Source organism: Equus asinus, chromosome 23, assembly GCF_041296235.1.
Source record: "Equus asinus isolate D_3611 breed Donkey chromosome 23, EquAss-T2T_v2, whole genome shotgun sequence".
Lineage (NCBI taxonomy): Eukaryota > Metazoa > Chordata > Mammalia > Perissodactyla > Equidae > Equus > Equus asinus.
Genome location: NC_091812.1, coordinates 65,225,680 through 65,243,699, shown reverse-complemented (window position 1 = coordinate 65,243,699; position 18,020 = coordinate 65,225,680). Strand labels below are relative to the sequence as shown.

At 50.4% G+C, this 18,020-nt stretch overlaps 1 long non-coding RNA gene across 1 annotated transcript; it reads left to right on the top strand.

The window, feature by feature from the left end:
* The first annotated feature begins 421 nt into the window (after positions 1-421).
* LOC139041741 (uncharacterized) lies at positions 422-2,500 on the top strand. The gene is made up of 3 exons (XR_011497546.1): positions 422-742; positions 953-1,047; positions 1,721-2,500. It is a non-coding gene; the product is annotated as an uncharacterized lncRNA (long non-coding RNA).
* The last annotated feature ends 15,520 nt before the right edge of the window (positions 2,501-18,020 follow it).

Here is an 18,020-nt window from a genome sequence, read left to right as displayed (position 1 = left end):
GGGTCTTCGTTTCTGCCCTGGGCCTGTCCCATGCAGCCTATGCCTGCGGTCAGGAGGAACTTACTGGAAGTGGTCTGAGGGCAGAGATGGACGGGATGGCAGCTGGAGAGACACAGCAGAAAGCATGCTAAGGCCAGTGCTGGGACACTGTGAGAAGAGGCTCCAGAGCTGGGGCCTGGGGCCTGGAGATGTGGGTGGGACACAGGAGAGGGGCTGAGACCTGGAGATGTGGGTGGGACACAGGAGAGGGGCTGGGGCCTGGAGATGTGGGTGGGACACAGAGGAGGGCTGGGGCCTGGGTGGATGGGACACAGGTTGGGGGCAGGGAGAGGTGGGCTTCGGCTTTCTGGGCTGTGATGGTGGGCGGGAGGGGAAGCTTCCAGGGCCTGCCAGGCAAGGGAGTAGGATGAGGACTGCCTTCCAAAGTCAAGCAGGAGACACTCCGGGCCCCTCAAATGGGAGCTCAAAGACTAGCGAACACTGGTGTTCTTAGGGAAGACCCAGCACTTTCTCTGCCTTCACACTTGTCTGGTGTCATGCCAGACAACAGTTCTCAATTCCCCAACATCAACTGGGTGTCCAACGATTCAGTTCAGTTCTGACACTAGAGTTGGCCCAGATCCCACAGGCTGAGGGCTGAGTCCCACAGACCGTGCTCACCTCAGATGCCACACACTTTTCTAGGGGCCACGTGTCTTCTGATCTACAGGAGCAGCCAAACGGAAGAGATGCCAGAAGCGAGGTATGTGGGGTGGGGGTGGAGCCCCCATGCCCTGTCTGGATGTGCCACCCTCCCAGCACGTTGATTTGCTCCCCTACCTGAGGCTTTCTGAAACCTGTCGTTTTGGGGTTTTTATGGGGTTCTCATTACATGATGGATTAAATCATTGGCCATTGTTGCGTAACTCAATACCCAGCCCCTCTCTTATTCTTATTTCTTATTACACCACAGTACTAGACCCAAAAAAGATCAGGAGATCAATAAGGAGGAGGCAGTCTCTGGTTTTAGCCCTGGTGCCAGGAGCCCAGAGCCTGAGTCATCCCCAGGTGAGCTGAGTGCCTTGGAGGCCGGGCAGACCCACCCTCATTTCCAGGGGCAGCAGACATGCCAAGGGGCCGGGAGTGCCTGAGAGGACTTCAAGGCCCCACTACCTTCCCAAGGGAGCCTGGGAGTGAGTAGCTGCATCTACAGCCCTCCAAGGAGGACCTCGCCCCCCCGCCAGCCTTCGAGTAGGCCTGGCCACATCTTGGCCACCAATCCTCCTGTATCGGGCTCTGGGCCTGCGCACGCCTCCCGTCTCTGCATGGTGGATGAGACATGCTAAAAGGGGAGGCCGCCTTGAAAGATGCTTGCTTTCCAGTTCTTAATCTTTGGGGGCTGGGAGGAGAAACCAGGGGTGTACTGGTACTGAGTGTGTGCACGTGTGTGTATGGTGGGCACCCAGTTTGTGGCACTTGCTGGTTTCCATGGTATAAATCCTCCATCACAGCCAAGTTCCAGCCACCAACACGAGATCACCAAACTCAGAGTTGGGAAGAGGTGTGTGGTAGTCACCATCATAAAGCATTTCCACAGAGAGATGCTACAGACCCAGAGAAACTGAAGAGCACAGATGACAGCATGTTGTGGTGAAATAGGAGATGAGGAGTTATGGGTATTTACTACCTTGGATGTTAATATAACTTACTTAATTGCAAGCGTATACATTTTCATTTTTAGTAATGGCCATGCCTGACAACTGGTCCCCAAAGTCACCAAGATTTGGCGATTGACTCCAACAAATGGATACAAGCCAGCCCAAGCTGCCTGATGTCTCTCCAGCGGCTGCGCTCCACGGTGTGGTGAGCCCTCGACGCTGGCCTCTGACCTGAAGAAAATGAGACGTTGGAAGGAGACCGACACTATTTCCTTGGGGTCCCCGGGTGAAATTTGCACTGGAGCGATGAGGGGCACGTGTGGGGATCCCAGGGGCTTGGGGTACAGCTCAGTACTTATTTGGGGAATTGTTCTCAGGGGCTCATACTTGAGGTCCCACGTGCAGTTTTTTTTTTTAATTGTAGTATTAATTTATGCTTTTCCATCATTTATCCCATTAATGACATTAAAAGTGCAGTGTGCTGACATAATGGGAAGGGAGGAAGCCTTAATCTTTTTTCTAAAGACTAAGGCATCTGTCTATATGTGCTCATGTCTGTATGTGTGTATGTGTACGTAAATTTATAAAATGTATAAAAATGTATAAAAACAGGGGTGGGAGCTTACGGACTCGTGAGGCACAAGCAAAACCGAAAAAAGACTCAAGGAAATTCCCTTGTGTGGGGTTGTACACAGGTCACAGTACTGCAGAGAAAAGCACAGAAGTGAGGACGTAAAACTCAGCCTCCTGGGTCCTCCGGGAGGGAGGGGGAGGTGTGACTTGGGGTGGGCCCCTGGGGCATCTGGGGAAGGTTCTAGCACAGTTTGTGGGTGGTGGTACCCACGTTTGCCTTACAATGCTTCATCAGGCTTCCTGTTTGCTCTACGCAGCCTTCTGCATCTGTGTATTCAACAATAGAAAGGTAAATATGTACGTTCATATATAAACACATGGCTAAATTTATATATGTGTGGTATATGTGTGTGTACACACACACACGCATTATAAATATACACAATCTCTTTTTAATCTGAGTTGGCAAAAGTTTCGTCTGCGGAGACATGCTGGGGTGACCGGTTCTTCTTCGCAGCCCTGCCAGGCTGTCCTCGCTGCCTCCTTTGAATGAGGGGCCCTGCGAGGCCCGGCAGGTGCCGCTGGGGCTGGAGCGGTTCCCAGTGCTTTCCTTTCAAGGGCAACCTGGTGCTGCTGGGGCTGCTCAGAATGGGGAGTGGCCCAGAGTCTCATCCCCCTCCCTGCGGAGTTCCCAAGCCGTGGCCCTGGCCGGGGTTCTGACCCAGCGCATCTGAGGGGGGACTGCCCTGCCTGGAGGCGCGTCTAAACTCCTAGAACGTGCGCAGAGCAGGCTGGGGGCTGTGGCAGCGGCTCCTGGCTGATTGTCCAGGTTTCTGGTCCTCAGGGTGGCAGGGGACACGTGTCTGTAGCCACTTTCCAGTAAAGGGCTCTGGGGTCAAGGAAACCGCCCAGCTCCTTCCTCAGGGAAGTACCCTTCTCAGAAGCAAGCTCTCACTTTCTGGACCCCGTGGGGGTGGGGCGGGCGGACAGCTGTGGCTGTGGGGCTGAGAAGACATTCTGCTCTCCTACCTGGAAAGTGCAGACAACTGAGAAGGGCCAGGAGTTGCTGGAAAGTTAAACGAGAACCAGATCAAGGAATCACAGTGGATCCCAAGGGGAGAACCTGGGGGCCCTGGAAGGTCCCGCCAGGGGCACAGCCGGAGGTGGCAGAGCCTCTGGGCAGCGTCAGCAATTCTGGAGCTATTTTCAGCCACATGTGAACCTAGAGAAGGCAGTTTCCCTCTTCCTGACTGTTCCTGTAAAGGGATTGTCATTCGTGCCCCCAGCTTCTCAGGGTTCTTGTGAAGGACAAGATAGCTTTGTTTTGACTTTTGTTGAAGGCGAAGTGAATTACATCTTTGTTCTTTTCATAGGCCACAATATTTACAAGTTCATTTCTTTGAATTTTCTTTTGGCTGGATTATTTTATCTGCAATTCTGAAGGTGACTAATTTTCTGCTATTTCTCCATCGTCTTGGCCAGATATTTGTTTGGCTTGGTTTGGTTTTTAGAAGCAAGAGAAGGGAACGGGTTTTTATGGACCACCTCCTGTGTACCCAGGCTGTCACGGGGGCTGTGTCCACATTATCCTCTTTAATCACTTTATATAGGAACTTCTGTTAAAAAAAAAAAAAAGACAGATAAATGGTAGTTCTTAATTTATCTTTTGCATAAAAAGTAATTTCTTACTTGATTTGTGGTTACAGGATGTGTCAGAACCTTTAAAGTGTATTCGACTTTATAGATCGTCTCTAACAGCTTAGCCAGCATCTACTGGATCTTTAAGGACTCTGCATGGAAGAAAACTGCAGACAGCAATTCTCTACTCATGGATTCAAAGAATTGTCACAGAAGAGAGACTGCATTCTCCTCCACTTTTTGTCCCCATGCATATCACTTGTTTCCTCCAACCCCACCGGGTTGAAATTCACTTTTCCCACAAGACACCTTTAGTCAATATTTGAAGGCCTATTTATGTAAATATGAGGAACTATTAGGACTCCCTGCAACAGGAAACCTGACCCCCTCAAAGGCATCATGATAAACAGTCCCCGACCAGAATAACAAACCGGCTTCCTGGAACAGGCTTGCTCAGAGCCGGCCAGAAGAGCCTGAGAAACGTCAGCCTGACCTCTGCCTCCTCGTGCGCACAGCCTGACCTTCGAAGATCAAACATTGTGCCCAACACGCCCTCCATCTCGTAATCCTCCTGATGGTCCTGGCTCGCTATCGCCAGAGGCCCTGGGCTGACCTCGGGCCGTGTCAGAGAGGGTTGGGTGCATCCCCCAGTTATTTCAGCCCGTGGCGCCAGAGCAGAACCTCGGGTGTTCTGGCAGGTGACCTGCTGAGCTTCGCTCCATTTTGGCTTCACCGAAGCAGAGTAAAATAGAGACTTAAACACATCATAAAAGATGTCATTTTTCTATGAGAAACTAAAGCTACACAGGGAAGAGGGAACAAGTTAATTAAAAAGACAGGACCCTTTTAGTGTTAATGTTAATGAAATAATAGTAACAATAGGGATGGGACTATGTAAAAATGGGAGGCTGCCCTGTCACTTGTTCCAGGTGACACATCTCTGACAACGTGGAAGCTGGAGGAGCGTGGACCTGTCTGGAGGGTCCTGGGCAGTGGAGCAAAGGCCCTGCCGTTCTGGATATGAGGGTCTTTGGTGTTTTGCAATGGCCATGAACCTGGGGGGGCTGCTGTCGGGATCATGCCCGCAGGGCAGTGCCCTGTGGTTCTTTCCGACCTCAGGGCCGCTCTGCAGGGTTTCTAGTGTCTGCATTCAAGTAGCAGATGAGTCACTGATAACACACCCTCGTATCCTTCAAGGAGAATCGTGGTCTATCTTTGCAACACTGTCCTGGACTTATTTGTAATATGCACAGAAGTGGCTCCAAGATTCTGTTATATAAGAAATTCTTTAGGAAAACTTTTTCATTAGCAAAGTAATCTAACCCAAATTCCAACAATGATGGAAAGGATAAACATAATTACTCTGGATCCCAAGACAAGCTGAACATCCGGGTATTACCATTGATTTGGATCCAGTGCCAACCCCTCGCCCCTCTCCAGCCCTCGCTGCTGCCTCTCTCCGTATCTGCATACTCCTCACTGGGAGGAATTGCAAAGGCCACGTGCCCAAACGCTTAGCTGTTTCATTCTGGGAGCATTGCTGGCGTCGTGGTCACTGATGCCAGAGGAAAGCTGGAAGGGTGGGTTTGCAGCATCTGATGGGGATGTGGTCCGCAGATTGAATTGGTAGCACTTACAGAGCACATCGTTACCATAGAAACCCAGAAGAAAGACAACCGAGAGTCTGGCTGACCCGACCCAGGAGAATGAATGTTTTTCTCTTATTCCTTGCAGCGATCCTATGAGATTGCACTGGGTTTCTTTCTGCTGGGGTGGCAGGAGCTGTAACAAAATTCATTTATCACCCTCTCCCCACGTGTTAGACTGACAAGGAGCCCTGTGTTTGCTGATGCAAGCCGGCCACATCACAGCCCCCCACAGCTGTGGTCCCACCGCACCTGCTCACCCGCAACAGGTGCTGTGTTTTAAGACCCAAATCCCCGAACCTGGATTTACAGGGGGGGCAGCTGCTTACTTTCTGGTTGGCTGGTTTTCCTCTGAGGAGGGGTGCTCCTCTGGAGAGAGAGCAGCATGTGAAACCTTATCCGCACCCAAAGAACACTGTCAGAACGTTCCTTTTGCTGTGGGCCTCAAGTGTCAGAGAGAAGGACAAGAAAGGGATTTGGGCCACTTGCCTCAGCTTTGAGACAAAATGCCAAAGCTCCCGGGCCAGCATGTGGGCTGCTGGCATTTCAGGAACGCACAAGCTGAGAACGCAAGTGCTGTGTTTGACTTCTAGATGTGGGTTTACCCCAGGTGGCAGAGTTCGGGGAACAAAACGCAAGTGGCAAATAGAATGTGGCTTTTTCTGCTAAACTTTGCATAACAGGGTGCATTAGCTTAAAAATGTCAACAGTGAAAGTTTCCAGACAAATGGACTTCCCAAGAAAAATACTGTGGGCAGTTTCTATTCTGGGAGAAACTTCTGGTGAACAAAAACCTCAGTTGGCTGTTATTCAGCACGATATTTAAGCCAAGGGGCAACATTTCAACAGCAAACAGGCAGCATGCGGTAACGTCTCCACCTCTCAAAGCCGGCTCCTCCGCCAGGTCCCGGCCATTTCTTGTGACCCAGGCTCCCAGCTGCTGCTGGGGCTGCTTGACGGGGGGAAGTTCAGGCCACTCAGGCGATGCCAAAATATATGTTTTTCTTTTTCAAATGTACAGATGCCATAATTCATAGAAAACCAGGAAAGCATAGAAAAGAAATTAAGTAAAGAATATGCATAACTGATATGTAATCTATCAAGCTAAAAATACTGATTTAAAATAAAAATACTGATTCTACGTATTTTTCTCAGGGAGAGACTTAGGGATCACGGCGAACCTTCCGGCCATGTTGCAGTGACGGCCAGGGTCAGAGGAGAGAGGCCTCTGAGCTGGGATTCTCACAAGCAGCTGGGTGAGGCCATGGCACGTCCTGGAAGAGTCTGCTTTTATCAGAGGAGAGTACAAAAAGTCAAAACTTGGGAAGAGGTATCTGGTTCCCAGGCAAGTGGGGAGAAAACCCTTGGGGACTCTGGAATGGGGTCACTGAGGCTGCCAACCCTCAGAGGCCACCCTTCCTCTTGGAGCTCAAAAGGTTCCAGGGTTCCACCAGAAACAAGCGGTCACTCACAGCATCCTCCTCCCTTTGGTGGGGTGGAGATGAGAAGGCTGTGAGATGGACAGTGATGACTCTCCCCACCCCACGGGCAGCTGGGGGCATGGCTGGAGCACCCTCTGGGTTCGGGACGTTGCCAGCTGGGGTCTTGGGGACCAGCTGTCAGAGAGAAAGCTGCCCCAAATTCCCTACACCCTCCCCACGGAGCCCTCACCAACAGGGGTGTGTGTGGCATCTGGACTCTGTGGCGAGCTCACCAGGTTCAGGGCTTCAAGACACCCCATCTACAGCTCTAGCCTGGTTCCGTTCCATCCCTGCAGAGCCCAGCATCCAGCTTCCTTCTGCTGATCTCCATTTGGCATCTGTCTACATGGCCAAGGCTAGGTGCTGACTCTCCTTGCCACCAACACCCCTCCCCAGCCTGTGCCATCTTCTGCCGTCCCCTCCTCGGGGATGGCAGCTGCATCCTTCCTGTGGCTTCCCCCCTCATCCCCACCCCCAGCTAAAAGTTGCTAAATCCTTCCAGCTCTGCCTCCAAAATATATCAAGAGCCCATCTTCCCTCGCCTCGCCTGCCTCCATGGGGGTCCGCCTAGATTTCTGCGCTTCACTCTTCTGCTCAAAATCCTGCAACAGCACCATGTTCAACAAAACCCACACAGTCGGGCTCCCTACTTCTGGACCCCAGAATGGGTTACTCTTGCCCTCTCCCCCTACTCAGCCACTTGGGCTCCTTTGCTGGTCCTTCCCAGGAGGCTTCTTCCCCAGATGTCTCAGGGGTCCCTGGATCGCCACTTCCTGTCTTTGCTCAAACGTGGCCTCCCAACTCTGACCTCCTTATTTAAAACTACACCCTCACCTTGATTCCTCTAACTGTGCTTTCTTCTTGCTTTTCTCCATGGTTCCATCGCCTTCTCACAAGGGTGTCCCACGTCCCATCCAGAGGCAGTCCTTGGATCCGGGTTAGGTCTGTGAGTCCTTTAACCAACAAAAGACGGCAGCAGTGATGCTGCGCCAGTTCCAGGCTAAGCCTTGAAGAGGACTGGCAGCTTTGGCCTCCTCCCTCTTGGAAAATTTGCTCAAGGGATGTTGCCTACTGGAACCCAGCCTTCTTTCTTTAGGAAGCTCCAGCCTCATGCAAAGGACACATATGTGCCTCTGCTCAACAGCCCCCACCGTGCACCCAACTGCCAGCTCATGTCAGCTGGCAGCCATGAGAGTGGGCCACCTTGGACAGCTGATCCCGTGAGCCCCTGGACACCGTGGCACCAGTGATGGAGTGTTGAGCAGAAGAACGGCCCAGCTGAGCCCAGCTGATCCACTCAGTCATGAGTGGTAATAATACTGCTTTTTAAAGCCACCACGTTTGGGGTGTTTGTTATGCAGCAATAGATAACTGATACAAATACTATATGTTTGTTGTGCATCATCTGCTGCCCGAGACTCTCCTCATAGCCAGAACATAATCTCCACAGGGCAGACATCTTTGTTTCGCTCACTGATGTATCTTGAGCCCCTGCCACAGTTCGTTGGTGCCATTGGCAGCCCTGTGGACAGCAGAGTGGAACCCTGCTCTGTCTTTCCGGGCCATCCCTCACTTCTGGCGCTGGATCAGTCAATGCTCCACCGCTATTCCTAGGGTTTTCATGGCCAATGTTTCTGGAACCGGGTGGCCAGGTCCTTCTTCCTAGTCTCTCTTAGTCTGGAAGCTCTGCTGAAACCTGTCCACCATGAGTGACGCTGCTGGTATTTGAAATATTGGTGGCATAGCTTTCAGTGTCACACAACACACAGCCGCCACAGTATGACAACCAACAGATGGGTGGTGTGGTTCCCTGACCGGGAAACGAAACCAGGCTGTGGTGGTGAGCGCCAAGTCTTAACCACTAGACCCCCAGGGCTGGCAACCTACAGCAGTACCTGGAGTTACTTCATATTTACGGACTGAATGGATAAACTGCTAGTTTGAGCTAAAGTATTTTGCTGTTATTTTAAGGGAGGGATTTTATAGTCACAATTTACTCATTTTTAAAAAATTAGGATTGAATATTGAATTGCATTGTTTTTTCAGGTTTTATAATATTATCAATATGCCATTATACTTATTGATGTGGGATATTATATTAATACATTTCCTGATCTTGTATTTCTGGATTAATCTGGAACTTAATCTGACTTCATTAAACTTGATGCAACCTTAGGGGTTACTCTTATAATGAGCTACATAGTTTGACCTCCTTTAATTTTTTCGTAGGATTCTTGCATGTATATTCTTTACTAAAAGGGGGTCTATATTTATCTTCCCATTAAAAAAATATTTTGGTTTATGGGTGTTACATGCTTCATAAAATGCAATGAGCTCATCTCTTTTATTTTTATATTATGGAAAATGTGTACACACAGCATTGGAAGAAGAATAATAATACAAAAAATATGAAAAAGACCCCCCAACCTGAGCCACTCATGCAGTCACGCTGCCCGTAAGTGGCAGAGCAGCAGCCCAGCTATTTCCTTGAATGAGCTGTTCTGGGAATGAGCCTTTCCTTGAAGATGACTTTTAAGAAACGTAAAAAGCATGCCGGCTGCTGTAAAATTAGAGAACGAAGCCCAACTCATTCAGAGAATTGTGCAAACATGACACAAACCAGAGAGAAGCCTTTTCCTTGGCAGAGGCTCAGCCTGACTTTGGTCTCAGCGTCAGGAACGGTGGCGCTTCCCCGAGCCCCCTGGGTGTTTGTGCATCCAGAACCTGTCTCTGTCTGTCCCGGAATGCGGCTGAGCCCCATGTTCGGTGGTCACATCTGCTACTTTAGCGCCAGACTGCCTGGAAACTAATTTGGCAATTGACCGAATGCATCACCTCGGGGAGATTCATCACCCAGGCTTTGCTTGCTCGTCTATAAAGTGGCAGCGGTTGCAGTGCCCGCTCCCAGGACTGAAGAGACCCACCCAGCCCAGGCACCCATCTCTCCTAAGTGTTAGTGGCTCTTAATTATTTCGAAGCTGATACTGTCTGATCCTGGTACCATTTCCCGTGACTTTGCAGAAGAGTTGGCGATGGTTTTTCGTCTTAAGGTCTTTTGATAATCAGATGAGGATTTAAATTCTCTAACTAGAAAATGAAGTGCATGTGGACACAGTCTTCCAAATTCATTTCAGAAGGTCCCGCAGCTGAGTAAGTTCAGCTCCCAGGGAAGTGGCGCTCGGCTTTAGGTGGGGGCGCCAGGGGTCCACTCCCCTGGGAATCTGAGTTTGTGGCAAGTACCCACTGCTTCTGATGCGTCAAGTCCTGGCTTGGTTCCTCGAGCCATGTCACACCTTGCACTCGTTTCCCTCCGGCTGGGTTTGTGTCCTTTATTTGTATCTTATTCTCGCTAGAAATGCCGTCTTCACATTTGTAAGCCATCTGAAATCACTCTTGGGGTGGGGAGCGCCCACACGGAGCATTGCACAGGATGCTCTGGCATCCCATCGCACCCACTGGCGGGCTGAGGGTCTGGAGCTGTTCTGTCCAGTGTGGGCAGCGATGCTTGGAGGTGGCCAGTGGTGAATCCAGCAGCGATTTCTCCACTTTGTGCTGCTGCTGACCTCACACTGGAGCTAACAGAGCAGCCGCGGGGGTTCCTCTGTTCTCTCATGTTCTGCAGGGGTTCTGTGCTCTGATCCCCTCAGATACCAGGCCCTGCTGACCCTCCCACACTGGTCGCTGGGTTTCTGGTCCTCCCATTTGTCCCTGGACAAGGCACCCCCAGCCCACGTAGCATGACACTGTGGTCAATGTCCACCGTCTATGCTGGGTGGAAAGCCCCACGGCCTGCGGCACTTTCTGGCCATGGGGAACCCCTAGGGACCAATCATCATCTCTCCTCACTGGTTCTCTCCTCCCAGATTCCAGAACTATCCCTTGGATACTCCATGATTTAAAAACCTTAAATGACTCCCCTTAGCCATGGAGTGCCATATTAATTTAATACAAACCCCGTCAGATATTCCAAGCCATTGGGGCTCCGGTGTTATGGTCGTTGTCCTGTTCACATTCCTCCTGAGCTGTCCTCCCAGCTTTCTTGACTGTTCCCACTCTACTCCTGGTCGCTTCTGGCCCAGGGTGTGGAGCGGCATTTAAAGTCTTGTTTCCTGTAAATAGACGCATCAGTGACTGCCTGTTAGCCCTTCACTTAGGGAATGGATTTGTTTCTTGTGATATTGTGGTTTATAATATCAAATATATATCTGGTCTTCCTCCACAGTTCCTGCCTCATGGCTCCTCAAACCCTGGGGATTTCCTGAGCACTAAGAGCAATAGGAACATGTTTGGTTATAATATTTAGTCTCTTGTCCTCAGTTCCTGAAATTACTTCAGAGCCATAAAGATGAGATGGGGGTCTTGTTATTTTTAATAAGCCCCTTCACACCACAACTGAGCTTATTTAATGAGGAGACTTTTGAAATCTCCTAAAGTTGGCGGGGTGGGGGATGGACTGGTTGGCAGGGGAACCAGCCATGTGATTAGAGGGTTGGAAGTTTCAGTCCACACCTGACCTCTGGGGAGGGGAGAAGAGCTGGAGGTTGAGTCAATGGCCAATGGCCAATGATTTGGTCAGATATGTCTGTGTAATGGAGCCTCTGTGAAAGCCCAGAAGGATGGGTTTCCAAGAGCTGGCAGCCTGGTGAATGTGTGGACCTCCGGAGAGGGCATGGAAGCTCTGTGCCCTTCCTGTACCTCACCCTGTGCGCCTCTTCCTCCGGCTGTAACTGAGTTTTATCCTTTCTTAATAAACTGATGATCTAGTAAGTACAATGTTTCTCTGAGCTCTGTGAGCCCCTCTAGCTGATTAACTGAACCCGAGGAGGGGGTCTGGGGAGTATCCCATCTACAGCCCGTCAACCAGAAGTACAGGTGACAACCTGGACTGGTGGCTGCCATCTGAAGTGTGTGTGGTGGGGGGCAGTCTTGTAAGACTGAGCCTGTACCCTGTGGGATCTGACACGGTCTCCAGGTAGATGGTGTCAGAATGGAGTCAAGTCATAAGACACCCAGCAGGAGTGGCAGAATTGCTTGTTGTATGCGTGACGGAAGCCCCTCCCCCTGGAGTGGAATTGGGTGCCGAACCTTTATTACTGCAGTAATAAATCTCTGGAGTGAGTTGTTACTTTCCAGAATACAGTTACTTCTTGCAACGCTTGGGGTTTCCTTCACTTCAGAGGAACCCCCTCTGGAACTGGCCCCATGGTTTCAAGGATCACTAGGCTTCTGTGTAAACAGCAGGCTCCCTGCGTCCCGCCCCCACCCCGTATACACCACAAGTCTTCACACTCCTCCTGCAGAAGGGAGTAACAGAAGGAATTGTTTGAACAATTCTCATAGTCCCTCTTGTGCATATTTTTCTAGCGTACCAATATTGACCCAGGCGTAGGTCGGGCATGATTTGTTTCCTGAGCAAATTCAGCACGCAGGAATCAGCTTTCCCTCTGGGACAGGATGTTGACCTTACTTTGCCTCTTCCAGTGGCAGACAGATGGGAAATGAATTTGGAAGGTGTCCCAAGGAGCGACTGCCCTTGGCTTCTTCCCCTGGGGCTGGTGCAGGACCTGGGAGGGAACTGGAAGGATGGGCAGGAGGACGAGGGGCTGTGGAGACCTGAATGCAGCCAGGCAAACTGGAGGGGTTCGGCTCTGAGCCCAGTCTCCAGGAGATAAGCCCAGAAAAATCCTCTGCGGATGCCCGGGGTTCCCAGCACAGGAGGTGGAGCGGAGCCTGAGGCTTCAGGCTGGGGCCGGGCAGCCCTATGTAAACAGCAGGTGTTCCCCATCCACATCCATGGGTTGAGCATAGACACGGCGGCAGCAGTGCCTCCCAGCCGGGCAGGTGCCCACAATCCCACCTCTCTCCTCCGTGAGCAGAGCGTATTCTAAAATTACTACTGCTCATATTTCCCCCAACATTTTACTATGGGAATTTTCAAACCTACCAAAAAGTTGAAATAATTTTACAGTGAACACCCATTTTCCCAACTTGCTAATAAAAAGAAAGTTGACATTCAGCTCTGCATTCCTTGCTTTGTCACACGTCTATCCCGCTATCTATCCATCAATCCCTCTTATTTGCTGTTGTATATTTCAGAGTCGGTTGCAAAAGTAAGCTAGTTTTCAGTCACTGTATTTAGCTAATTTTAAAATTTCAAAAATAATTAAAGAAAGATGTGAAGTTTTGTAATTATCAAAGGGTGCACAAGTTAAAACGAGTTGAAGAATACAAACTAAAATTCGCGTTTTCTGTTCCAAAGGCTGAGATGGGCAGTCCTTAGAGAAGACAGGATCATGGGAAGAACACCGTTAGTGGCCACGACTGGAAAGCTATGTCCACAGGCTCCCGACAGGGATGGGGAGCCTTGAACTGTACACTGGGAGTTTGTGGTGGATCAGGCAGGCTGGAACGGGGGGATAAAAGGCACATGGCCAAGGGACAATCTAGGAGGTGGCACCAAGGACAAAGATGCAAACTGGAAGCTGGGCCGGTGGTCCCACCGAGGTTTCCCTCTGGAGAGGTGGGCAGGGAATGAAGCCTGGGGCTAGGGAGGGTGAGAGAGCCTGAAGCCACAGCAAGAGGGCCCGAAGTTCAAGGAAGGGTTGAGAGCAATCCCTGGTCCTCTGAACCAGCCGTCCAGGCCATCACAGCTCCTGGCGAGACAGAGGGCCAGCACATGGAGACCTGGGCTCTTTCCAGTTTAACAAGGAGCACCGGTTTGGGGCAGTAGGAAATCCACTTAGCTGCGCAGGGCGCACAAGGACCGCTATCTGTTTGCCTCTCTAGTCCAGAGGGATGCTCTGCTCATTCTGTTACCTGGGAGCAGGCATTATAAGAATGAAAGGTTTCTAGAATTATAGAAGTTTGGGAAGTTGTAGGTTAAGCAGGAGAAGTTTCTGTACTTAGGACTTGTCAGATGTGGAAAGCAACATGGGCAATATGAATATCTGAGGAGGTGGAATATTATGCAGTATTTTCAAACACGCCACCATCAGTCCTTCCAGCATCTTTGGGAGCTCACTTTCTGGCACACGGCCTTATGTTTCTAGGGTATCACTTGATACCGGGGCTCCCAGGCCTGCTGATGGGACTTCTGTAAGTTGGAGTGCAACTGCATCCAGGGCAGCAGAGAAGGGACAATGAGATGCGGGGGTTCTCACGTGCCTTACCCAGTTCTTCACTGGAGCCATTCTGGGGGGCCACGTGGACCCGTTCTGTCCCTGCACATCGCTGACGGCCTCGGGTCAGCACAGGCTGCCACACCACGCCTTCCCTAACGCTTCCCGCCACGCCGTTTCCTCCTCACGGACACGGACGGAGCCCTCCCCGCATCTCAGCCCTGCGTCTGGGCTCGGTTTTAATGCTTCGTTCCATGCAAGTTGCCAGAATTCTACACTTTTGAATCAGAAGAACCCTGTTCAAGTGTTCCTGCTCTACGATCGTGAATACTTTACACACTCTCCTTTTATTTTGTAAACTAAGGTTGGTAATAGGTAGCTGCCTGGGGTCTTCTGAGGATGAGGGTTAATATTGATGAAAAACCCCTACTGAAGTATTCGGTATACAGTAAGTGCTCAATCATTGTGCTGACCTGGAAACATGCGTGTCACCACTAGCAGAGTTATATTTGTTAGGATTTATGTCAAATTCTCATAATAAACAAGAAATACCTGGTGGGTTGAAATAAAGTTTACATTAGGGAAATATTTTTTAAAAATATTTTAATCACATTACATGCAAATTAAAGCCCTATGATTTGAGAAAAGTATGTAAGAATCGCAGGGGAAATAATGTCTTTAGAGGAACCAGGGTGTGATTTTGACATGAGATGAGTTGACATCACAGTGTGCTGCCTGGGAGAAGCAGCAGGAAGCGCCCTGGACCGAAGGCGCGTCCCCACGCCAGCAGCCGCTCCAACATCTGCGTGGCGGGTCTCCTGCAGAGCTGCTGAGGGCGATGCTCAGGGCAGCCAGGGTGGGAGCAGTAGGGGGCTTGGAGCCCAGCCATTCAGTCTCCTGGGTGACAGGTGCCAAGAGGTTGAAATGACGCTGCCACGGCCATGCCTCTCTGCCATCAGTGAGCCGGACACCTTCCTGTCTCCTTGGCTCTCTGACTCTCCCCTTCACCTCGGTTCCCTCTGAGCCTCTGTCCTCCTGTGAGGTGACTGCTGTGGCTGTAGTGCCAAGGCATAGGACACAGGAAGCTGAAAGTTCAGACCCTAAGCCATCCCAGAGAAAGCCGCTGTTCACTGAAGGTTTTCCAGTCTCCTGTCTTGGCTGCACGCCTCTGCGACTGTGTCCCATGTGCAGGATTTGGCTGGTTGGCTGGTGGCACTCCCTTTGGAGGAAAACAAGAAGGCCAGCCACCAGGAGCTGTCTCCATCATAGGGACCCTCTGCCTTGCTGCCACCACTTCTCTCTGGGGCCGCATTCATGAGCCTTCACCTTCATAGGTGGCTCCGAGCTGTTTTTATGCACAACACTCCTGACACTGAATGTGTGAGGTTTTCCTCATGCCAAAGCAGTTCCACACTTCTCTGCAAACACAACTGGGTGTCCAACACTTTGGTTCATTTCTTTCACTAACTACCTTGGTGCAGACCCTATGGGTTAAAGGCTCCCTCCCACAAGACTGTTCCCACTTCAGACACCAGTGACAAGTCCCAGGTTGTCACCTGTATTGACCAACCGGCTAGATATTCATAGAGCTCCCACCACTCCCTCCTCAGCCTTGATAATTTCCTGGAACAGCTCACAGAACTCAGGAAAGTGTTTCCTTTACTATTATCAATGTTTTAATAAGGATACAACTCGGGAACAGCCAGATGGAAGAGAAGAGGAGGGCAGGCTATGGGGGAGGAGCATGGAAGACCTGCTTTCTCTGGGTGCTCTCCCCTCCCAGCATCTTGATGGCTTCACCAACCTGGGCACTCCCCGAACCCTCTGTTTAGGGGTTCCCATGGAGGGTCCACTGCTTAGGCCTTGGCCATTGGTGATTAAACTCAGTTTCTCTCCTCCCTGGAGGGAGGTCAGGGGTGAGGGTAAGAGCTCCAACCCTCTGATGACCCTTGGTCTTTCCGTGGAATAGCCCCTGTCCTGAAGCCATCTAGGGGCCCAGCCACCAGCCATCTCAACACGCCTATCAACGCAGAGTCCAAGGGTTTTAGGAGCTGTGTGCCAGGATAAAGACCAGACATATATTTCCTATTGTATCACAGTGGCCTCCTATGAAAGTGCTGAGTCCCTCAAGGCCTCTGATACAGAAATACCCCTTGTTAAGTTATCAGGACCACACAGATGGGCCCATGCTTCTGCCGCTCTAACTCTCCAGGGGACCTTTGCAGTCACTTAGAAGCCTTCTTGGCTCCACCAATGCTGAAGGATGCCTGAGTGTGGCTGCCACTGCCTGTCTCGGTTCTGACTGAGCCTTTTACCTGAACATTTGAGGATCATTGGATTTCCCTGTGGTCTCTGTCCAGAATGTTCTCCGCCTCCTTCATTCCTTGGGATAGACTGGATTATGGTGCACAGATGTCCTGCCCTCGCTCCACCCTTGGTGTGGGGTTCACCTTCCTGTCTCGGGGACTTTAGGATTGCCCATCATGTGCTTAGGCCATTGAAATGTCAGCAGAAGTGATGGTGCCAGTTCTGAGCTGACAGCTGAAGAGTCATGGCAGGTTTCTGTACTATTTTGTCAAAAAATAGTGAAGTCACTGATCCAAGGAACAGGAGAGACACACAACAGACCTGGATTCAAGCAGTAGCCTAGAGCCAAGGCCAGCAAACCACAGCCTACCTACCTGGGAGCGAGAAAAATAGGTGCTTATTGTCGTGGGCCGCTGGGTTTGGGATGATGATTTGCAGTCACTGGGGAAACAGCTGACCAACGGCTCCTCTTCCTTAACAATCTGGTAAGTCCCAAGCAGAAGGCCTCTGTCTGCTGTGGCCCCCTGTTCGAGCACCTGTCGCGTGGTGTCCAATTTACAATTAATGTTTACATCTATGTTAGGATGAGAGCCCAACGAGGAGACCCTACCGTTCATCCATTCGTTCACCCAGAGAGTGTGTCACGGAGTAGATCTTTGATGAATGACCGTGTACTGCACGGCTGTATTATTAATTAATGATCTTCAATACTCTTACTTTTCTTCTTTACTCTGTTTTTAAAATTGAATGTCTTGTTGGTATCTTTATGAGAGGTGAACAGGAAAAGAAAGAAGCGATGAGTGCAAATGATTAGTTCGGGAGACAATGGGGAAGAAGATTGGAAATACCACTTGAGTGCTGTCATAAGATTTTTGCATATCCCAGTCTCATGTTACCGCAGAACATTCCAAATTGGCCTACATAATTCCTTCCAGCCTAATTTTAACCGAATCAACATTTGTTGCCTAAATGATGATGCTTCCAGAATACCAAAAACTGCTTTAAGTGTGACCGTTATTAAAATACTGCAAAAATTCACTCTCATTGCCTGGGATGTGCAAAACCAATAATAGCTTCTTATTTTAATAGCAGATCTCATGGTCCCCATGGGCTCCCATCTCACTAGGTAAAGGGGAATAGGTGTCAATCATCATAATTTAGGTTCCCCAGAGTCACACTCAGAAGCAAGAATGTGAGTGCAGGTCGCTATTTGAGAGATGATCCCAGGGAGCTGAGAAGGCAGGCAGCCAGTGGAATGTGTGTTACAAGCACTTTAACCATCATGGGTACTGGAGCTGAGCCCCATCCTTTGGGAGCCCATGTGGGCTGTGTGCTAACAATGACCCAGCCCGGGGAAAAGCTGGGGTATTAACACGGGGACTCCTGACCACCCTTGCTGAGGGCTGCTCCTGCAGGCTATTGGCCTTCTGGCACTTCCCTCCTGCTCCACCCTGCTCACAGCGGGCTCCTGCCCCGAGGGGATGCCCGCAGGATGCCAACAGGCCTGAGGGGATCTGAGTGGGGTGCTGACCCAGTCTACTGCACTCAGAGGTTACAATGCAAGTTGAAAATATCACTGTCTCCTTCCATTTAAATTGTGTCCTTTTGATGACAGAGTCT